We start from the raw sequence: 24,452 nt of genomic DNA, 5'->3' as shown, positions 1-24,452 counted from the left end.
AGACTCTGTCAGAACACCGGATGCAAACTCTGCAGATTACATGTTCACTGCCACTCTGAGGTCTTAACCTCCCACCAAATGCTTTTCAGGATCCATGGATCTTATACATCCCTATCTCAACATGCTGTGTACCTCATTCAGAGATAATAGACAATCACTATGTTCTCAAATAAAGTCACACAGAAAAATGACACAAGACAAAGCACCCTATCACCAACAAAACCACCATCTCACACATAAAGCAATCCCTCTATATCAGACCTCTCTATCCTCAAAAGAAATCTAAACCCCTTCAAAGGATAAGCCTAAGTGCTTAAATTCATAACTTTGCTAGACACTAAAAATATGGACTCAACAGAGATACTGGATTTATAACTTTTTAGAACAAACTGTAGAAAGACCAGCCAGCAAGTATGAAAAATCAGGAGTTGGGGCAGGAGTTAATGAGTTCCTATATAAAACAGTGGCAAAAATTGGGACTGTGCCTATAAAATTGGGACATCTGGGCATGCTAACAATCTGTAAGCCACTAACAACCCCATCCCCAGCATTTGTTCCTTCCCCCACCCTCGCATGACTGGGGAGGGCTTAACTTGCCACTTCATCTTGAACGGTCCTTTGAAATACCAGTTATGTTAAGGAATCTGTTCCACCCTGTGGAGGACAGCACATAATGACACAGCACATTCCCCAGACCTGAAGAAGAGCTCTGTGTAAGCTCAGAAGCTTGTGAGGGGAGACAGGTCCCTGTTAGGACAGAAGGCTAAACTGTATTTATTAAGGCTGAGAGGGCAACTTTAACTAACCCCCCTTGCTAGCCTAAGATGGAAGTGGCTCAATATGCTGTGGTCCTTGCCTCTAGAGAGAGAATCTACATTGAGGGTCACAGTGAGCCTCTGAAGCAAGCATGATCCACCATGAAGTGCATGACCCACTGAAGCAAGGTCAGAGCCTCGTATATATTTATTAGGAGTTTCCTCTTTCCCCTTTACTTTTATTTTGTTATGCTCTTCATATTGGTTTTTCTATTTGCCTGCTCTGTATTCTATTTAACCCCACATTTTTCCCCCTTTGCCATCTCTCTTTTCCATTCTTAGTCTTATCTTAATTCCAAGAATGAAATGATACTCAAAGCCAACTTGAGTTTTCAAAACTCTGATATTTGTTCAACATCAGGCAAAATGAAACATTATGCGTGAGCAACTCTATAGACATTCAGCCAAATAGAACATGTTCAATAAAGCAGATATTTCTCTAACCTCATACCAACTTTTAGTGTAAAATCAAAGGCTCTCAAAATCTGAGACACAGCATGAAGCAAGCTAACAAAAGGCAATTTTAATACACTGTAGTCTCCATATGATTTTATGCTCACAGACAATCTAAGCTAATCAGAAGATAACCTTTTATGAAGGAAGACATTCAGGCATGATTGTTGTCCAGTCTAGGTTTCTACACTAAGGCCAACAATAAAACTACCAAAATATTTTATTAATGATCTGCCTTAATGAGCTATTTATAATTGTGGCTAAAGCTAGTAAGTCTCCAAAATAATGTTTATATTGTAAGTCTTTATATCCTTAAAAAGGAAAGATTTAATTTTTGTTTAAAGGAAAATCAAAAGGGACACTGCAGTTTCTTAAATAAGACACAATGGAGTTTTTTCATGGTCTTTGCAGTAAAACACACAGTGATAAGCCATATGTGAACATTTTGTTTCCCCCTCCAGATTCCAGTGCTAGCAAAAGATTTTGCCCTTGATCATGAGGTTTTAGACATGAAAGGCTTCAAATATATCCAAGCTAAAGATGAACACAGAATGCTAATTTGGGTTCACACGAGGAACTGGACAAGCAAAGTCTTTTTTTTCTAGATTGTTAAAAATGCACACTTTTTGAGGGCCTTTATCCCTGAAGTACATAAAACTGATCTTCTGATCCATTGTGGAGAGTTATGAGAGAGAGAGAGAGAGAGAGAGAGAGAGAGAGAGAGATTAACACTTAAGGTGTTAACACATTTTGACTAATAATCAATTATTAATTTATCACAAAAATGAACGTGTTATATTTTGTGCATATTTTTGCACACAACAAAAGAGATGTTAATTTACACAACACTTTACACATAAAGAAATAAATGTATTCTCTTCCATAAAGAGCTTACAATCTAAATAAAACAAGAGAAACCAAACTAAGGATACGTCTAGACTGTGTTGCTGTTTCAGGATACTGGAAGTATCCTGAAATAGCAACATCACATCTTTAAAAGCACCCGCTGTTTCCCCAAATAGCGGGCACACTATTCCGACGTCCCTGTAACCCTCGTTCCATGAGGATTAAGGAATTTATTGGAATAGTGTCTTATTTTCAAATTTGGCACTGTCTACACAGAGCCAAATTTCAAAATAAGCTCTTTTGACTTAGACTCAGAATAAGCTACGCAATTTGCATAGTGCAAATTGCGTAGCTTATTCCAACAGAAGGGTGCAGTCTAGACGCACCCTAAGACAAGTCACAAAATGATAATCCTAGAAAAACGGAGGTTGTGGAGAATACTGATGAACAGAACAAAGGAAATTATCAATGGAATAATTTCCTTATTTATGCAATTATACTGCAAATTCCAGAAGGATGTATTAAGTCTATAATACATGATCAGATGGTGTGAAATCAGTTTTTATCATTCAAAGTTTGGGCTGGCCATATTACTAACAAGAGGCAAATCTCATCCTAAAAAGGACCAATAAAATCTCTTTCTATAAATAAAAATATCAAAACTTTGGAGTTCAATATCTTGAGATATTCCAGGGCTGAACCAAATGCTGTTTATCCCACTGAAATCCTGGGAATCACACCCTTCTAATGGTATAAGGTTTTGCCTTCTAGAGCTGTGTCCAGACTCAAGGTTTTTTTCGAAAAAAGTAGCCTTTTTTCGAAAAAACTTCCCCTGTGTCCAGACTCAAGCCGCGTTCTTTCGAAATTAATTCGAAAGAACGCGGCTTTTCTTTCGATGGCGGTAAACCTCATTTCACGAGGAAGAACGCCTTCTTTCAAAAGTTCCTCTTTCGAAAGAAGGCGTTCTTCAATGTAAATAGGGCTTCTTCAAAAGAGAGCATCCAGACTCACTGGATGCTTTCTTTCGAAAAAGCAAGCCGCTTTTTCGAAATTTCTCCATGCAGTCTAGACGCTCTCTTTCGAAAGAGGCTCTTTCGAAAGGAGCCTGCAGTCTAGACATAGCCTAGGACTGCAAGACATCAGGCCTCAAACAGTCACTGTCACAAGAACTGAGCACAGCTTATCCTGGCCATTGAGCATTTGCAATGTGGGAGTAGAAATTTCATATTTGGGCAAAGGTAGAATAGTTACTACCTCTGTAATTCTGCTTCTCAGAAAATCTCATCTGAATAGATTCCTACTCCTAAGAATAGGCCACCTAGGAAAGACATGCAAGAACCATCTTGTTTCTCTCAGATGTTTAAAGCTCTTCCAATTAAATCTAATTATGAGACCAATGACTATGCTATTTCAGTTTCCAAATGTGCACTAGTAGAGAATACCTCATATTTTCAGTGTAATAGTTGCCCAAAGAATATTTGTATAATAGGAATGGGAGGAAAAAAAATCTATTGAAAACATTCCTTTCCTTCCTAGCTCTAACTGGAAGTGGATAAATAAGTAGGAATCCAGTCAAATGGGAACTTCAGAGAATCAAAATTAGAGCTGAGTAATTATTCCTTCAGAATTCTTGCTGTTGCAAGTTATAAAGCATAGCCTCTCTGCACCATGATGAATTTGTGGGTTCTCTGAAAGGCATGTTAGGAGAAGTATAATATGGAGGCATTGCCATGTCAGCTTGAGTTGGAATGTTGCCTCATTATACTGACATACTCAACATCAATTCATCTATGCACAGTCAGGAGTTAAAAACAGAGACCTTCAATTTGCTATGCCCCCTTTTTTTGCAGCATTTTGAGGTTACTAGATGACCTTAGGTAATCAAGCTACAACTGCAGATTCCTCTTCTCCTTCATGCAGCAAACAGTGCAAGGAGGCCTTGTCTACACTGAGGCTGTGTCTACACTGGCGCCCCTTTCCGTAAAAGGGATGCTAATGAGACACTTGGGAATTGCAAATGCAGCGGGGGATTTAAATATCCCCCGTGGCATTTTCATGAACATGGCTGCCGCTTTTTTCCGGCTCGGGGTTTTGCTGGAGAAAAGCACCAGTCTAGACGGGATCTTGCAGAAAATAAGCCCTTTTCCAGAAGATCCCTTATTGAAAATAGGAATAAGGGATCTTCCGGAAAAGGGCTTATTTTCTGCAAGATCCCGTCTAGACTGGCGCTTTTCTCCGGCAAAACCCCGAGTCGGAAAAAAGCGGCAGCCATGTTCATGCAAATGCCGCAGAGGATATTTAAATCCCCCGCGGCATTTGCAATTCCGAAGTGTCTCATTAGCATCCCTTTTCCGTAAAGGGGTGCCAGTGTAGACACAGCCTGAGAGTTTGGTTTGTACTTAGCTGCATTAGGTCGAATTTCTAAACAATAAATCCACAGTATCATGCCCATTCCATCGACTCTAAGGGGCATTAAAGTTGATTTCAATACCCCTGCTTTTCATGAGAAATAATGCTAAACTTGATCTTGCATGGTCACCTTTATGGTAGTGCAGATACAGTGCTGTGAAAGTTGACAGTCTTGGCCTCTGGGAAGTGTCCCACAGTGCCTCATGATGACTGATCTGACCAGGATTTTTAACTATACTTCTCTCCAGCTACACAGAAGGGGTATTTCGGAATAACTCATGTTATGCATACAGCTGGAGGACTTCTTACTCTGATTCCTGTAACCCTCATTTTACGAGGAGTAAGGGAAGCCAGAGGAAGAGTGTTTTTTTCTTTGACTTCCTGTTGTGTAGCCAAAATCTGAAATAAGCTATTTACACTTAAGCTTTGAAACTGACATAGTTCAAGTTGAGTAGCTTATTCAGCATTAGCCCTTCTGTATAGACATGCCCCAGGTGAACAGGAAAATCCCTAGGAAAATTTTAATTTCATTTCCTGTGTGGCCAGCATGGCAAGCAGACCTCAGAGCAGGCAGCACACCTCAGCAACCCATCTGACCATAAATTCCCAGAGTAGCAGATGAGCACGAACATGGAGCATACAGGAGATCCTGGATCTCATTGCTATGTGGGGAGAGGAATCTGTGCAGGCAGAACTACAAACCCTCAAAAGAAATGTAGATATCTCTGCCAGGATCACAAAGGGCATGGAGAAGAAAAGATAAACCAGGGATGCTCAGCAGTGCCAGGTGAAAATAAAGGAGCAGAGGCAGTCATACCAGAAGACAAAGGAGGCAAAAGGATGGTCTGGATCATCACTGAAAACATGCTGCTTCTACGAGCAGCTGCATGAGATCCTAGTGGAGCATCTGACCAGCTTTCCTAACCAGTCTGTGGATTCTGCCAAAGACACTCTTCTGGCAGCCTCAAGAGGACAGTGTGAATGAGGAAGAGGAGAAGGAGCAGAATGGTCAGCAAGCAAGTGGGGCAACCGATGCCACTAACAGCCAAGATCTTTTTATAACTATGGAGACATTCCCAGGATACCTTGTGGCCAGTCCCTGATGCTGGGGAAGGCACTTCTGCTAACATCACATGTTTTATCATGCTACAAGTGGGTTAAGGTAATTGGGTGTCATCTGTGGTGGCCACTCTGCCTATACAGTGGGGGGCTCCCTGGAACAGCTTGTTCATGTGTTCAGAGATGGAACTGGAATCCTCCCTGCACATCTCCATGAAGCTCTCATAGAGGAACTTTTTAATCCTTCTCATGAGGCTTCTGGGGAGGCCTGCCTTATTTCATCCTTCATGGTAGGACAACTTTCTATGTCAAGCCAGCAGTAAATGGTCTGGTATCACTGCAGCACACAGCATTTCAGCATAAGGTCCAGGTTTCTGGATACATTCAGCCAGCATCCACTCTGTGTGATTCAGAGAAGACTGATATCTCACAAGGTAACCTAGGTGAAGTAAGGAACTCTGCAGTGAATCTCCATTTGCTCATCCCCAGTGAAACATGGCTTGAGCTCCTGCCTAATGCCTGGACCCCTTTTCCCCTCCCACCTGCATGCTTCTGCAGGAAATGAAAGTTGCACTCTCTCAACAAACACATGGGCACTGCATGAAGCCCCTGCCCTGTCTTGCCTTGTTGCCAAACCTTGACCCCCTTCCCTCTTTCTCCCACATGCTCCTGTAGCAAGGGACAGTTGCATTCTCTCAGCAAATGGGTATGCCAAGCATACAGGTACCACATGGGCATGTTGGAACCCCCTTCTCTTCCACAGGTTTGAGCCCCAGCCTGTCCCTTACCCATGACTGACCCAAACTGAGTCCAGCTGCTTCTATAAGATCTCTGTGGTGTACTTAAAAGTGGGAGCTTAAAAGTATAACTGTGACTTCGTATATAACACATCCTTATTGTCTATAGACATACTTGCATTTTATGCTAAGAGATAAGATTTTACCCTTGACTATGCATCTCCTGTAAAGACCTTTTTCCAGAAAAGCGTCTGTGGCCAATGTAGACACGCTTTTCCGGAAAAAAGCCCCAATCGCCATTTTCGCGATCGGGGCTTTTTTCCAGAAAAGACTACTGGGCTGTCTACACTGGCCCTTTTCCGGAACAGTGTTCTGGAATAAGGACTTATGCCCGAGCGGGAGCAGAATAGTTTTTCCGGAATAGTGGCTGATTTTGTACAGTAGAGCGTTGTTGCTTTTCCGGAAATTCAAGGGCCAGTGTAGACAGCTCGCAGCTTATTCCGGAAAAGCGGCTGATTTTCCGGAATAAGTGGCCCAGTGTAGACACAGCCTCTGAGTTTAGAGATTCATTACAAATTTTTGCTAATGGACTTGCAATTTCATGTGCCAGTTCCTTCAATATTATTGGATGAAAATTATCTGGGCCCCCCAATTTACTCCCATTAAGATGTTTGAGTTTGGCTTCTACCTCGGATTTGGTAATATATACCTCCATATCCTTATTCCCATTTGTTATTTACCTCCATATCCTTATTCCCATTATCCCTAAGCTCTTCATTAGCCTCATTAAAGACTGAAGCAAAGTATTTGTTTAGATATTGGACCATGCCTAGATTATCCTTAACCTCCACTCCATCCTCAGTGATTAGCGGTCCCACTTCCTCTTTTTTTATTTCCTTCCTATTTATATGGCTATAAAACCTTTTACTACTGGCTTTAATTCCCTTTGCAAGGTCCAACTCTACATGACTTTTAGAGTTTCTCACTTTGTCCCTACATGGCGCAACCTCAATAAGGTAGCTTTCTTTGCTGATCCCTCCCATTTTCCATTCCTTATATGCTTTCTGCTTTTTCTTAATCACCTCCCTGGGATGCTTGCTCATCCAACTTGGTCTAAACCACCTACCTATACATTTTTTCCTCTTTCTTGGGATACAGGCTTCTGATAGCTTCTGCAACTTTAACTTAAAATAATCCCAGGCCTCCTCCACTTTTAGATCCATAAATTCTTTAGTCCAATCCACTTCCCTAACTAATTTCCTAAGGAATTTCCTAAGGAATTCCTAAGGAATTCATCAGCTATCACATCTGGGAAATCTGAGTCCTATTATTACCACCAGTATTTGTTCTCCAGTCTATATCTGGAAAGTTGAAGTCTCCCATGATTACACAGTTTCCATTAGTATTTACTTCTTTAAAATCATTAAAGAGGTCTCTATCCGTATCCAGATTAGATCCCGGTAGCATACCTCAAGCACTATCCCAGGGGAGGATCTAGTAGTTTTCTTCCCCAATGTGATTTTTGTTGAGACAGACTCTGTCTTCTCCATTCCTTCACTTTTTAATTCTTTGCAATCTACCTCATCGTTGATATACAATGCTACTCCACCACCTTTACCTTTATGTCTGTCTTTCCTAAACAGCACATACCCTTCAATACCTGTACTCCAGTCATGCCTAGTATTCCACCATGGTCCTATAATATCAGGTTTCACTTCCTGGACCAGTAGCTCTAGTTCCTCCATTTTGTTACCTAGGCTCCTCGCATTGATGTACAAACATCTTAATTTTTGCTGTTTCACCTCACTCACATTCTTTACCCCATTTGGCATGGACATTGTATCTCCAATATGACCTATTAGACTAGTATCCACTCTGCCCTTCCTCCTTATGTCCATTATCCTACCCCCGGCTATATCCTTTCTTATTTCATTTTCCTCCCTCTCAATGCTAAAATCCGGCGTAGGGATTACCTGGACATCTCCCAACCGTCTCCCCCAAATTCCTAGTTTAAAGCTCTCTTAATCAGTTGTGCCAGCCTCCATCCTAGAAGTCTGTTTCCTTCCCTACTTAGGTGAAGTCCATCCTAAGAGAACATTCCTCTGTCCGTGAATGCCTCCCAGTGGCCATACATCCCAAAGCCCTCCTTATAGCACCACTGCCTAAACCACCTATTGAGCATCATAATCCTATCACACCTTTGTTGCCCTTCTCTAGGAATAGGCAGAATCCCACTGAAGATCACCTGAGCCTCAATTTCCTTAAGCGTCCTCCCCAACCTGGCATAGTTTCCCTTGATTCGTTCCAGCGAGAATCTAGCCGTATCATTTGTTCCTACATGAAGGATGATCAATGGATTCTTTCCTGCTCCCTTTAGGATCCTCTTCAACCTCAGTTCCACAGCCCGTATCTTAGCACCTGGCAGACAGCACACCCTTCTGTTCTCTGGATCAGCTCTGGTTATAGGCCTGTCTATTCTTCTCAATAAGGAGTTCCCAATCACGTAGAGCTGCCTTTTCCTGGTGACAGCGCGATTCTCTGGTCTATCCCTTGTTTCCTCTGGCTGCAAGTCCTTTCCATTCCTATCTTCCCTTGTAATCTTCTTCAACACATCCTATATCCTCCGGGTGCTCATTATTGGTGTTGTCTCCATAGACTCTTCCCCTTTATGTATAGGACTAGCTACTCTTCTCTTCTTCCTTGCCTTTCCACCTTCAGTGGCCACTTGCTGTATCCCTTCTCCAACTCTGCGTACCTATTCTTGAACTCTATTTCTCCTTCACTGGCACATCTTTTCCTCTGCCTGGTTCTCATAGTCAAATGCTTCCACTGTCCATTTTCTTTGCCCAGCAGTCCCCCCTCAGAGGCCTTTGATCCTGCTTCAGTCTGCATGTCCAGGCTTTCCCCTTCAACCACCTCATGCCTTTGCTCTATCATCTGCTCAAACCTCCTTCTAAACTTGACCAGAGTTTCCACCTGCATCTCCAGTCCTTGGATCTTTTCTTCCATCAGTTCTATTAGGCGGCACTTCATGCGAACAAAACTCCTTTCAGGTACCCCCTCCAGAATCATATACATACCACAGCTGCCACATCCACTCATTCTCATTGTGGTCATGACCACTGCAATCTCTGTGTTAATCAGCCTTCTCACCTAAATCCTGTTAGTCCGGCAAACACAAAAACAAACCAAAACACCCTCACCCCCATGGCAAAAACAAACCCTAAACAAGGCCCACAATCCAAACTCCCCTTACAAAATCCCACTCAAACTCCCCTGTTTACAGCTCTGTTTTCTGGCTCCTGTGCCACTGCTGCTGCCGCTGCTCATAACCTTCCATAGCAGAAGAGTATTGATTGCCTTGGCTACTTGGATCACAACAGCCCTCACCATAGATTTCTCCACTCTGGATTGATTCCCAACTGACTGATAGCTATCTGGCACTGCAAGCTTCCACAGGGCTACTGCCACTAACTTCTCCTCTGCCAGAGCTGGTCTCATTCTGGTATCCTTGCACTTCACAAACTTCCAATAAAGTGACCTTATGCATGTGAAAGTTTTGCAGCCACTGCTTATCATCCTGTAACTGCATCAGTATATGATTCCACCAGTCTGTGCTTATCTCACAATGCTAAAAATTTGACCTTAATAAATTCAACCTTATCCTGTAGAGTGGACATGTCCTAAAACACATTATGCTATATTCTCCAAAGCTGACTGACTACTCTGCAAATTCTTGAAGAAGGTAAATGGTGAAGAATTGGGAAGTGTGACCACTCAAGTACAATAGAATACATGCTTGACTGGGTCCTATGGAAATGAGAAATATGGCCAGCCCTTGGGTTTTTAGAAGACCAAGATATTTTCTCTCTGAACTCCAGTGTCTAACATGTCATGTAGCCATGATTTAGGTGACACCACATTAAGAGCAAAACCATTACCAGTAATTTAAAAAAATAAAAAATCTATTTTCAACTGTTTCAGGAATAAGCTCCCTGCCCCCGAGACTCTACAATCCAACACATCCAAACTGTGTGATTAAGTGCAACTACTACATCTGAAGAATGCTACACTGCACCACAATCCCTGAGCAATTTTTATAAGAATCCAATGCATTATTACCTTTATCTTCTCTTTTGTTATCCATCCAAGCTTGGCTAATCTTCATAGATAAGCTTCACTTGGCTGAATGCTATGAAAGCACTTGTGTATGGGAAGTTTGTTGACATTTTAGCTACCAACCTGAAATCTGAATTGTCAGCACCAATACTAACCATTGCTGAGGAATCCCATTACTCTTTGGATCAAAGAGAGTCTAACACTGTGGTCTCCAACCTTTTTAAACATGAGATCACTTTTTGAATTGAAGTGCAATCCAAGATCTACCTCATACTCAAATACCCTTGCCCTGTCTCCTTTGTGCCCCTTCTCTTAGGCCTTGCTCCTGCTCACTCCATCCTCCCTCTCTCTCCTATCCTCCCGCACTTTCACCAGGCAGGGCCAGGGGATTGGGCTGCAGGCTCTGGTCTTGGATTAAGAGATTTCGAGTGTGAGGGGCTCTGAGATAAGCTTGGGGCAGGCATTTGGGGTACTGGAGGGTATTCTAGGTGCAGACTCTGGAAGGATGTTTGAATGCAGGGGTGCTTGGGTTATGGCAGGGGCTTGGATTACAGGAGGGGGTTCATGAGAGGTGTAGGATTTCAGGATGTGGGTTCTGACTGGGGACTGCTCAGGTGGCTCCTGGTTGGTGGTGCAGTGGGGCTAAGGCAGGCTCACCCCTGCCCTACACCACCACTCACAGAAGGAGCCAGCAAACTCCATCCCAAGTCCTGTTGTGCCCCGCTACTCTGCTTTCTGGAGATAGGATACAAGGTGGGAGGGGGCACTTTAACATCAGTGCCCCTCTTCTCCCTCCCCTGCCCTGCACAGCAAGCAGGAGGCTCCCAGTGGTGGAGGGAAGGCAGCTCCAAGGCAAGGGGCAAGAGATGCGCAACAGTAGGGGGAGGTGCAGCTGAAGTGCTGGCACTTGATAGCCTCTTGGCCAAACCAGTTAGGATCACCTGACAGAGGCTCCAAGATCAACCAGTAGATCCCAATCTAGTGGTTGGTGACCACAAGTCTAACAACAGGCCAACTCCAGAATCACCCACAAAGGCACAATTAATATTTAAGTTTACTTGTGGGACAGAAGCCCTCCTGCAGATCTCAGGTGCAAACAGCTTACATAATTTCTAAGGATGTCCATGTATTGGAACCATTGGTAGATGTCCAGGCGTGCATAAAAACACATAAACCAGGAACACCCCTTTGCATTTCCTGTCACCTGTCAAACGTTGGCAAGAGTGGGCATGACTGGAATAGTCAATGATTGCAAATGTGGCTTTTCTGACAAGTGCCTTTGCACAGCCCTTTACAAATATTTGCTTTCCCTGTTTCTGTGGGAAATTGTGACAGAAGGAGTGGTAACCTTATTTCTTCCAACTCAGTTTTTTCCCCAGGGAAAAAGCAAACAAATAAACAACTGTGCATAGGTAAAAGTCCAAAATGAAAGACCTTTAATATTAGGTTTCAAAATCTGCAGGGTGTGAATTGTCCCAGGTATGCTTTTTTCCAATAAGCATATAGTTTTGAATGTGATATGAAATGGATTCTACATTGTGTAATCAACCTGGATCACTAGCATTACTAACAACAACTGAAATCACCTGCCAGAAGAAAAACCAGTTACTTTTTACCCTCCACATCTGAGCTAGTATTATACATTTATACTACGTTTATCACTATTTATGTTGACAGTAACACTGATACTTCATAACCTCACTCTTCCTTCCATTTAAGTAAGCATGTTTCTTTCCAGTAGTGCTCTATGTGACATAGTGAACCTAACTTAAAGAATAACTTTTTTTCTTGGAACTTATATATATATTAGCAATTTGGTTTGGATTTACACTTCACTGTCTGGTGAACAGAAAATCAGATTAAATGGGAAAAGATATAAACAAAATTGTTTTGAAAGAGTACTTGAGGACTTATGGTACTAAACTGGACTTGATGTGATTGGCAGCACATTAAATAGAGCTCTATGTCAACCACAGAGTGGACTCAGTAAAGGCAAGATGTCAAGTTACAAACTGCAGACTTTGAGACTCCATCTTAACTCTGTTACATTTTGCAATATTAGCTGGGAAAAAGTTTATATCTACTATGCTGGAAAGATTTAACATAGAGACACTATCATTTGAGCCAGGTAACATTGTGACCAAAATAATTATTAGTAAAACAAAACTAAAAAAAAAGAAACAAAGCAATCCTGGTATATTATAAGTAGGCTAGTTCAACAATAGTTATAAAGGTTATAGAGGCCCCAAAGTAAATAAAATATTAACTCTCCCAGGGTATGTCTACACTACCCCGCTAGTTCGAACTAGCGGGGTAATGTAGGCATACCGCACTTGCAAATGAAGCCCGGGATTTGAATTTCCTGGGCTTCATTTGCATAAGTGGGGCGCTGCCATTTTTAAAACCCCACTGGTTTGAACCCCGTGCAGCGCGTCTACACGGGGCATGAACTAGGTAGTTTGAACTAGGCTTCCTAGTTCAAACTACCGTTACTCCTCGTACCGTTACTACCTAGTTTGTGCCCCGTGTAACCGCGCTGCCCGGGGTTCGAACCAGCGAGGTTTTTAAAATGGCGGTGCCTCGCTTATGCAAATGAAGCCCGGGAAATTCAAATCCCGGGCTTCATTTGCAAGTGCGGTATGCCTACATTACTCTCCTAGTTCGAACTAGGATGGTAGTGTAGACATACCCTCAGTAAGTTAGGCCTCTTCAGCTGACAACCATCACTTAATTGATTGCTAAAGATTTTGTGATGATTTGTACACCAGCTTTTTTCTTTGACACCTTCACTATAGTACAATATCACCAGCCAAAGATAAAAACTTTGGTTTAAATACATAACTAAGTTTATTTTATTAAAATAAACTTAAACGTATTTAAAAGATTTCCTCAGGAAATACTTACTGAGATCTACTTGAGTTCTGGAAATTTATGGGAGTCTAAAAGATGTGGCCATTTGAACCAAAGTCACAACTATTTCCAGCCTGTAATAACAAATACTTTGAACTTCCATAATTCCTTTCATATGAGGATCTCAAAGTGCCTTACAAATATTATTTAGCTATTTTTCATTTACAGGAGCCCTGAGAGGTAGGTAAACAACATTTTGGGGTCTGCTCCTACAGTCTCTTTCAGCCTATCTTCAGGTAAAACTCCAACTCTTGTTCTTGCTCAATCAGGATTTCAGGAATGGACCTATAGGTATTTTTGTGACCCATTCCTATTAATCATGAATTTCAAGAAACTGAATAATACTATATATGTTTTACATATACAAAATAGCTTAACTATATATGTTGTGGCTTCTCTACCTGTAATGTGGCAACAAATAATAATGTCTTGTTTACTTGCAAAGGTATAAACTGTGGGCAGCAGCTGACAATGAGAATGATATAATCAGAGAATCACTCAGGTAAAGAAAGAGTTGGCTGGTGATATCCTCAGCATTTTTAAAAAGCTGCATCATAATAAGATTTAAACAGTAAGGGTAATAACCCAATGGAACAATTTATCAATATTTGTGTTAGATTCTCTATCACTGGCAAATTTTAAATTGATGTTGGGCTTTTTTTTTTTCTAAAAGCTGTGTTCTACGAATCATGTTGGGGACAATCTATGGCCTTTATTACAAAAGAGGTCAGATAAGATGCTCACAATGGTGCCTTCTGTCTTTGTAATCTATAAATCTATGAAAGACTTTTCCAAGTTCCAACTCTTACATGTTCAGTTAACCATCTGCAACAGCATAAGCTGGTGACTGTCAGTAATGTTAGAATTATTTCTTTTTAAAAATCATTTTTTGTAGGACTACTAAAGCATTTCATTATTATTGAAGTGATAGAAGTCAATGGGAGCTGTAGATGTTCGGCGTATCAAAAGATTAGATCCTAGCCGCTTTACTTCCGCAATAAGCAAAATTAGCTATGACATTCACCTTACCCCTATTTTACAGTGGAACTTGCATTTTTCTTACTAATTCTGCTAATTATCAGAGATATTATGTATGTTTTGACCAATATTAACTCTGTCTCCTGAGTTCTTGAAAGCTGACAAAGAGGGTTCCTTCAAACAAGGGAATTAAAGTTTTTAGGAATGGAAGGTTGGTGAAAAAACTACCTTGAGCAAAACCTATTGCTTGTTAAGTTAGGTCTTAGCCATTACATATGTTTTTACTTTTCTTTGTTTGTAACCTATTCTACTATCACTCCTTTTATGTGGTACCACTTAACTTATATCTTCTTGTTAATAAATTTGTTTCACTTCTAATATAAATCAGTCCAGTGCTGTATTTCAATTGAACTCCCAAATGGGGAGTTTTCCTCTCAGCAGTACAAAGTGATAAGCTGTGCTTGTGTCTCATTAGCAATGGACCTTATTATTTATCTGCATTTTCCAGCAGAGGGTTGGATATTTCAGGGCAGATTGTTTGGGGAAAATTTGGGATTTGGGTGTGTGTTGGAGCCATTTAGTTAATAGTAACCAAGTCTAGTGGGGCCCAAAGTGTGGCTACTGGAATCAGAATTGCTGAACCAGAGCTGCTTAACACAGAGATTTTGTGCATGTTTCTATGTTGGTTGGGAGCATCCAGAAAGCGAGCTATAGCAGCATAGCATTTTAAGACACTCAGGATAAACAAGTGTCAGGACAAGGAGTGACACAGTTTCAAAGTGGTTTGGATTACTCCCCAAAACACACACTTACATTCACCCATATTCATAAACTGATTGTTATTTGAAGACTATATACACATGCATTACACTGAATACCCGGACACACTAACATAACTAACATAATAGATTTCAGGATTCAGCTTCCCATAAATGCATACAAGTAACTCCAATTAATATTGGCAATGGTAGTTCCATGCACAGAATTAAGGGGATGTACTCTCATGCCACCACATGTAACTAAGAAGAAAAAGGAATCCAGACATAAATGTCACTCAAAAAACTGGTCCCTCCAGAAAGCAAGCATCTAAAGATTATGCTTAACCTTAGCATCCATGTAACTGTGGAATGACTGCTCAGTAGGGCTTGGTCTACACTACATGGGAAGATTGAATATATGCAACTCCAGCTATGTAAATTATGTTGCTGGAGTCAATGTATCTTACATCACGTTTCCGCACTATCCACACAGTGGGAGGTCGATGGGAGCAAATGCTCTGATCAGCTTCCCGGATTCCTCAAGAGAGGAGGAGTACCAGCACCAATGGGAGTGCTCTTTGAGTTTGATTTAGCAGGTCTATACTAGACTTGCTAAATCAGACCCCAGAAATTCAACCGCAGAAGCTTCACTCTTTCGCATAGTACAGATGTGCTCTGACTGTCGTTTTTTTCTGATTTTTCTAGTTGGTAATGCTAGCAAGTCTAGTTCTTTAAAGAGAAGTTGGGAGTGTTTCTATTATATATAACCCTTCATCTTGATTTATATATCAGATATCTGATCTTTGAAAATATACACAGAGAGGAATTTTCCGTGACTTGTTCAAACTGAACAAACAATTTTGGTTCTCAACATGAGAACAGTGTATTTATTAACTGAAAAATATATATTTTTCATGAAACATTACAAAAGTTCTTAGTTTGTCTTGTCCTATTTCTTTAATACACTTGGAAGAATGATCCAAGTGCTTTCTTTTTAGAAAGAATAGTTCTGGTATTCTAGATTTTGGCTAGTGCTAAAAAATGAGGAGAAAAACCGTTAGCATTAAACAAAACCACACCAGAACTGTATGATAAATTTGTCAAGCACCTTTGACTGCTTCAGCTACATTTACTCTACCAGGATTACCTTCTACATTTCAAATCTCATAGCTTCCATTTTAAAAAAATCAATCCAGACAAAACTGTTTGTTTGCTTGAAAACATCCCAAATGTGAAGATTTTCACTCAGAAATACACATCTTAAGCCAAGGTAAAGAAATATTCAACCCTCAGCCAGTGACAGGTTTAAGACCTGATATTGTGTGTGTGTGTTTACAAGGGAAAAGAGGAGATTCCCAGCTTTACAGTAGGGAACACATCTCTTGTTTTTTAATTGAAAGGTCCAGTAGATATCAGGCCTTAAACTTAAGAGAGAGTTTTATATGAATAAGTATCAGTAGGTTACTTTTAGAATCTTTTCATTGACCTCATGTGCATGGAAGCAATGAACTGAGGGAGCTCCTTGTCATCGAGAAAGGATCTGTTAGAATAATCTTGTTGGCATTCTCCTACATTGCTCTAATCCCACAATGAAAAGCTAAGGCTATGTCTAGACTGCAAGCCTCTTTCGAAAGAGGCTCTTTCGAAAGATACTTTTGAAAGAGCCTCTTTCGAAAGACAGCGTCTAGACTGCACGCGGAACTTTCGAAAGAGCAAGCCGCTTTTTTGAAAGAAAGCACCCAGTGAGTCTGGATGCTCTCTTTCGAAGAAGCCCTATTTACATTCAAGAACGCCTTCTTTCGAAAGAAGCACTTTCGAAAGAAGGCGTTCTTCCTCGTGAAATGAGGTTTACCGCCGTTGAAAGAAAAGCCGCGTTCTTTCAATTTAATTTCGAAAGAACGCGGCTGCAGTCTAGATGCAGGTGAAGTTTTTTCGGAAAAAGGCTACTTTTCCCGAAAAAACCCCTGAGTCTGGACACAGCCTAAGTGACCCATTTACATACCCAGTGAATCTCTAGTCCTGTGCTTGTACCATTGCTCTGACCACCAGATGGGACTCAGACATCCATCCTGCCCACCCTGTGTGCCCCTTTGGACAATCTAAAACTTTGGCCAATTTTAAAATTTGGTCTCAGTCAACTTTTAGGCCATCTATAATATTCAGCTGTCATAAACTGTGGGACTGTAGCCTACTTTAAATTTTGGCTATTTTAAAATCTGGGCCTTCTGAAAAACTATGGCCATCTTAAGTTTTTGGCCATCTTGAAATTTTTAGATTGCGATTTTTAAAATTTTCCCATTTCAGGGTGCATATGTCAATTTTAAATATTTATAATATTAAATCCACTAAACTGCTTGGGCCATATTTTTAGACTTTGTCTACACTGAGAAATAAGGTCAAAATTACTAAGGTTGATTTTCTAGCACCTGATTTTGTAAAGTCAAAAATTCATATCCTTGCTGTGTGCAAAAGTTCAATGTAGTGCATCCCCAGTAGGGTGGCTACCATCAATTTTGATAGCGATGCACTGTGGGTAGCTATCCCACAATTCCTGCCACCCCTTTGCATTCTGGGTTAGTTTCCAGTGCCTGATAGGATCAAAAAAGTGCAGCAGGTGATTGTGGGTACATGCTGTCAGTGTCCCATAATGCACACATCTCCTCCCTCCCCTCCACTTGAAAGCAATGGCAAACAATATCTTTGCACCCTTTTTTCCCTGATTATCCAGACGTCGTAGCAGGCTAAGCATGGAAACCAGCATGGAACACAGTCAACAGCAAAATACTACTATGGCAATCATATTAAGCATCTTGCTCCTTATGCTGCAGCATGTCCAGAGCATATCCAGGGCCTGCTGGAATAAGGAAGAATCTGAGGAAGCCATGAACATACTTGAGATAAGCCATTGGTGGATGCTGCCGGCATACAAGAACACGTGGGGGGGGGGGCGTGGAGGAGGAGGGGAGAGTGTCTGTGCATCTGGCTGTCCTGGGAGTCCATCATGCAGGTCAGCACCTGTCACAACCATCAAGACTTTCTCATGTGTTTTTACTTTGCATTCCCTGCATGATCTCTTGTCCTCACATTCTGCTTGCATCTCACTTAATTGCTCCCTGTCCAAGTGGGTGGATTGCACTTGCTCCTTGAACATGTCATCCGAAGTATATTTTTGCCTTCAGATTTGAGCTACCCAGCAGCTGGATGAGTCAGACCAGGGGAGAGTGCAGCAGACTTGCTACTATACCCACTGTAATGAAAAGAGAAAGACAGACTTCACAGGAGATAAATTGTGGAGCATAAAATCTAATCTCTTAGCATAAAGGAAGGTCTGCCCAAAGACAATGGGGATGTGTTGTGTACAAATCCCCAGGTATGCTTTTAAGTGCATACAGCAGGTACACCACAGAGATCCTAAGGGAGCAGCTGACTCAGGTTGGTGCCAGGCATGGTAAGGGAAAGGTCAGAGCTTGAGCCTGCAGCTGAGAGGGGCTCTGGGAATTGCAGTAGGGCAGGGCAGCGGCTCCTGGTGTTCCACTTGCCTGCTGACCATTCTTATCATCATCCTCTTCCTCATCCACACTGTCCTCCACACTACTGCTCAAGGCAGACTGAAGAGTGTCTTCAGAGGAATCCAGAGACTGGCCTGGGAAACGGCTCAGGTCTCCAACTTGAATCCTATGCACTTGCTCATAGAATCGGCATGTTTGCAGCAAGCACTCAGAACATCCATTTGCCTCCTTTGACTTCTTGTACCTCCGCCTGACCTCTTTTATTTCCATGCAGCGCTGCTGAGCATCCCTGGCATATCTTTTTCCACCATGCATTTTGCAGTCTTGGCATAGATATCAACATTTATTTTACTGCTTCATCATTTTGCCTGAACTGATTCCTCTCCCCACACAGCAATGAGATCCAGGATCTCCTTCATGCTCCATCTGCGAACCTGGGCATTCATAGTCAGGGATGATGCTGAGCTGTCCTACCGCCTGCTCTCAGGTCCACTCACCACACTGGCTATATAGAAAATGAAATTCAAACTTTTCTGGGGCTTTTCCTGGTCACCTGGAGACCAGCAGAGTTGAAAATCCTGGCCAGAGTGGTCATAGCAGGACACTGTGAGACACCTGCAGGGGGCCAATAACATTGACTTTCATAGTGCTGTGGCTGCACTATCCTGAAGTCGACCATGCAAGGTTACATTTACTGATACTCCTCATGAAAAGCAGGAGTACCAAAACTTTAATGGCCTTTAAAATCAATGGAACAGGCTTTCCATTGTTTAGAAAATCAGCCTAATGTGGTTAAATTCAACCTAAACTCCCAATGTAGACTAGGTCTTAGTTATTCTAAATTGGTATAAACTTACAGTCTCTTATACCAGCTAATGATAGGCCCTAATTAATCTTTCAAGTGTAGCTATCTTTCAAGAAAGTTGATTTACAATTTTTAACTTATGTTTAAATATAGGAAATGAACTTTATACTTATGTGAGTTGAAAGAAAGAAAGAAAGAAAGAAAGAAAGAAAGAAAGAAAGAAAGAAAGAAAGAAAGAAAGAGTTTTTTTCAATCAGTTCAAAAACAGATGAACACTTATAACTCAAAAATTTCAAAATCAAATTTGAAAAAATTATGAGCATTCCGAAAAACAGGGCTGCTGGTTAAAATAAAATATTGAATTCATCCTTAGTTACAGTATAAGCAGCTTTAACTCAAACATAAACAAACACATACAATATTTAGTCACATATGTATTGTAGTGTGCATGTGAAGTATGAACATTATTATAGTTTCAATTGACTTGCCAGTGATTGAATATAAGACATTAAAAGAGTGTGTTTTATGCATTTTCAAAATAAGCCCCACAGAGAACAAATAAAATTGGTATGCAATTCTTTCTTGAATTGTGTCTAGAATTATTAATAAATGATCATGAAATGGAGAAAAGAATATAAAGCAGGTGTCTATTTTTTCATTTCTTTTATCTGTTATTTACCTAAAGTACATTCTTCTGCTGACAGAAAAATAATAACATCACTAGAAAAGGAAAATCTGTAGATTGTTGCAGGTGATTTGTGGTAAACTGAGAATAGTACAGTGATCCTACATTTCTGGTACATAACAATTTTGGAGGCTGTTTTTTATTTAAAAAAAATCATGGTTCATGCTTATTTTGAAATTAAACATTTAAAGACCCTAAACTCTTTGTAAAAATGGAAAGCCTTTTTATAAAGCACAAAATAAATAGTGTTTGGAATTTTGCAGAGTTGAAAATTGTGATTGTTTTTAAAGAGAATAAAGAAAGACTGAAAGAAAGAAAAAAAAAGAAATAAGACTTGGATATTGTTGCAATTTGAAAAAACAAACAAAACAATTTCCTCTGCAGATAATATTAAAGAGTTGGAAAAATAATTCCACAATTTTCAGGTAAACTGCACATGTATGTTAATGCCAAAGGGTCTAATCCTGTTCCCAGTGAAATCAATGGGAGTCTTCCAATTTATTTCCTTGGGAGCTGAATTATGCTGCACATAGAAATGTCATGTTTTAACGATAACCATGGGGGAGTTTTCAAAGGTGAGACAGGTACTTGGCAGATGCAGGGAGGATGAGTGTGGTTGCTGTGATTATGACATGATTTTGCAGAGGACTCCTTTAATTAAAATCTTTTACCAACCAGAGAAACCAGAAAAATCTGGAGAAAATGGCAATCACTGAGCAGTCATTCCTCTCTAGTTGGTAACACTATTAAGTCTAGTTCTGTAAAATAAATTCTGCAAAGTTCCTCTGCGTGTATGCTAATTATCTGATGTTTTATAGAAACAGTTCCATTAAAAAAAACAACCATGGATGCTTGTGCATTTATTAGTAGGGGATGGAGTGAGCAATGCTTGGCTGCATTCTCTCTCTCTCATCTCTCCAGTTGAGTGCCAAAGTGTGACCGTTTTTTGTTTGTTTTTGTTTTGTGTTTTAGAAAAGGCTAGTCTGGCCTGAAAATGATACCCCAAATGGGACATAAACAAGGAACACAGCATTTTTACCCTAAAATGGAACCACAGTCCTAACAAAGGGCGTTTCTAAGAACAGTGGATAACACGGGCCAGAGAAAAAGCATGAACAACTTACAAGTTTAGCACGGTTACCTCCAATGGAAAATAGAAGAGATCCTATAATCTCAGTATGAAGACTCTGCAAAGGAGTAATGTTGAATAATGATCAAGTAAACACCCTTACTTTTTAGATGACTTTTTAAAATCCAGGACTAATCTAGTTTCTGTAAGAAATTCCCTTAAGTCTGTGTGTTTGGGGGAAGAAGGCAGAAAGGTGGAACTCATTTATGGTGGTTCCTTTTGATCTTGTAACCTGTGATTCTGGCTATGTCTGGACTGCAGTGCTTTTGGTATCCCAGAAAAGCAATGCTGCATCCAAGAACACATCTGTTTTTCAAAAAAAAATTTTTAGAAAAGTGGACCTGTTCTTTCACCATCCCTGCAAACCTTGTTTTATGGTGAAGAAAGGATGGCTCAAAAAAGCAGGTTTTTCTGAAATTTGGTGCCGTATAGACACGCCACATTTTGGAAAAGCCTCTTTCGAAAGAAAAGCGGAAAAAATACACAAATTGTGATTCGCAATTTGTGTATCTTTTTCCGATTTTTCTTTGTAGTCTAGATGTAGCTTCTGAGTCCCCACAATCAACCCCTTCTTTCATGGGCCATGCATTGCCCTCAGCATGCTTATAACACTTGCAGCTCTACATTAAGAGAAGGGCTATAACCACATTTCATAATTCATGGCTGCAGATGGTTGTCTGCAAAGATCAGGAAGGAATTTTTCTCCCAGTGCACAATTGGCTTAAAAGTATCCTGGCACTAAATACTGGTAATCAGAGGTGCTGACTCTTTGGGTAATCTGGGACTAGAGCACCCGGGGGGGGGGGGGAAATTAGTGGGTCTGGAGGATCCACTGTGTCAAGCTTGTCACTGACCCTTCAGAGCCATCACTCTGTTGTAAAGCAGGAATAACACAATGGGGAAATCAGGCCCAGTGGGATGAGTGAATACATTAGGAAACTCAGAGTTCAAACTCTTCCACTAACTCATGTCTGACCCAAAACTGCTCTAAATGTCTGTTCCTGCACTTTCCCTTTAAAACATATCTGCAATATTTATAAACTGCCCAGGGATGAGTGAGAGTTGGTTAATTAATATTTGCAAAGTGCTTGGAAAGCCTTAGATTAAACATACTGTAGAAATGCAAATTATTACTAATCATACTGCTTATGAAATGGCTTTTATTAATGTCATGTCCCAACAATAAGCAGAAGAAAATCTGTTTCATTATCTTGTTTGCATCAACAGTTTTCATCTTACAATGGGTCAAACCATCCCCTACTTCATTAAAAGTCATCTGGAGGGACTTTGAGGCAAAAACTTTGTATAAAGACTATCAAAGGATTCTCCAGGATGGAAAAGAAAGGTGACAAACCTGGGGAGACATGGCTGGGGAAGACTCTCATATTCTGAGACATTTGAACCAGATTTGCACTATCTGTAGAACTGGAGATACTTCATTCCTCAATAAAGAACTTCAAACCATTTCAGTTTAGGTTTTCATAATATGTGGGGAAATAGTGATTATATATATTAGCCTGTTTAGAATTGGGTTATATCCTGAAAAAAATCACACAATGAAATATATGAATAGTCTGTTAATATAGGCATGCAGTGTTGTTGTAGCTCTGTTGGTCGCAGGCTATTATAGTACTTAAGGGTGGTGAAGTAATACATATTAGTAGACCAACTTCTATTGGTAATAGAGACAAGTTTTCAAAGACATCTTGTGTTAGCTTGAAAGCTTGTCTCTCTCACCAACAGAAGTGGGTCCAATGAAGGATATTGTATCACCCATCTTGTGCCTATAAGTGTGTGTGTGTCTTGGATCCACTGAATGAGCTAGCCTGATGATTATACAGTCTCTCCAAGAGTGTACTGTGTAACGCTGGAAAACCAGGTGCCAGCCTTTTCCAAGGCTATAGACTTCAGCTGAGAATTGACACATTCATTGCTAGAAAACAGTATGTTTCACTTGTGTGTTAGCTTGGTAAAGATGAACTTCTGACAATATGTTTAGTCTTTATGAAATGCAGTTGCTTCATGCATTAATTTCACTTGCAATATCTTTATCATGTGCTATAAGGTTTTTGCTTTATAACTGTAAAAATTATTTGCTCTGAAACTGTGAACCCCTCAGAAGGAATGATCTCCTGCTCCTAAGGAAGGCTATCAAAATTAAAGAGACCATTAAGGGACATCACAATACAAAGACCTTGTAAATTACTCCTTCACACCCATGAAGAGGCTATATGTAAAAGGGATTCTCCCATCTGCTTGAATTCTGGAAGGAAATAAGAATAGCTAACAGGAAAAGTTTTCATCTTTTCTTTTGCTGTTTGGATTCTCACAAGGCTGGAGATACAAAACAGAAGCAGAGATCCCCAGAGTCAGCCTGAGTTAGCCTTAGAAGATATTCCGAGTTCACAGATTATTGCATCTCTGTCACCTTTTAAAACCATAGACTGTAAACCATTTGTGTATATATGCTTGCCTCCTTTGCCCCTGTAATAACACTCTCTTTTTTTTTTTTTTTTTTTTGTAATTCATAAATCTTTAGTTTGCTATAGGATTGGCTACAAATGTTGTTTTTGGTGTGAGATCTAAGGTAAAAATTGGCCTGTGGTAAGTGACAGGTCTCTTGGAACTGAACATGTTGCGTTTCTTCCTGTATGGCAAATAGCTATACTAAATCCAGTTTGCCTGGATAGCAGAATAGATTGGCATGCCCAAGTAGACTGTAATTCTATGGTAGGACTTTTGTAGAGTGCTTCAGGAATTCATATTTAATTATATCTAATTATCGAACATGCAAGACAATTTGGGGTCTCTGCCCTGCTTCTTGACAGTCTGCCCTGAGGCTGGCACTCAGTCCTGAATTACTCCAGCTAGTGTGACATATCTATTTGAGTAATAGGTAATACATGCCCACTTTTTACAATGCTCTGCCCCACTGACACTACGCTTAAGCACCTCTGTTATCTCACTGTGGTACCTGCAGCTGTATCCACTTACTGTAGGAGATTTAACCCTCTTGGGAATTACGCAACCAGCAGAGGCTTGCCATAGCACAAGACAACCTTTCCAAAATAAATCAGTGTTTTAGTCAGCTAGAGTCAGTGTGTGGAGTCATTAACTTAGATTGGAAATGCAAACTCATAGCATGTCCATGCTGGCAGCTTAACCTGCCTTCAAGATTCAAATCTCTCCTCCCTGCACCGTGCAGGAGAATTTTCACTATAGTTTGCCTCTTTATTTCAT

At 40.6% G+C, this 24,452-nt stretch overlaps 1 long non-coding RNA gene across 2 annotated transcripts; it reads left to right on the top strand.

The window, feature by feature from the left end:
* The first annotated feature begins 860 nt into the window (after positions 1 to 860).
* On the top strand, positions 861 to 22,876 carry LOC112543710 (uncharacterized). Of its 2 annotated transcripts, none has more exons than XR_003086928.3 (3): positions 861 to 944; positions 21,056 to 21,301; positions 22,440 to 22,876. It is a non-coding gene; the product is annotated as an uncharacterized LOC112543710 (long non-coding RNA). The 2 variants fall into 2 exon arrangements; XR_016348631.1 differs by lacking the exon at positions 861 to 944 and adding an exon at positions 13,791 to 13,850.
* The last annotated feature ends 1,576 nt before the right edge of the window (positions 22,877 to 24,452 follow it).

This window comes from Pelodiscus sinensis, chromosome 2 (assembly GCF_052426305.1).
Source record: "Pelodiscus sinensis isolate ZL-2025 chromosome 2, ASM5242630v1, whole genome shotgun sequence".
Lineage (NCBI taxonomy): Eukaryota > Metazoa > Chordata > Testudines > Trionychidae > Pelodiscus > Pelodiscus sinensis.
This window is presented reverse-complemented; position numbering and strand designations above follow the sequence as displayed.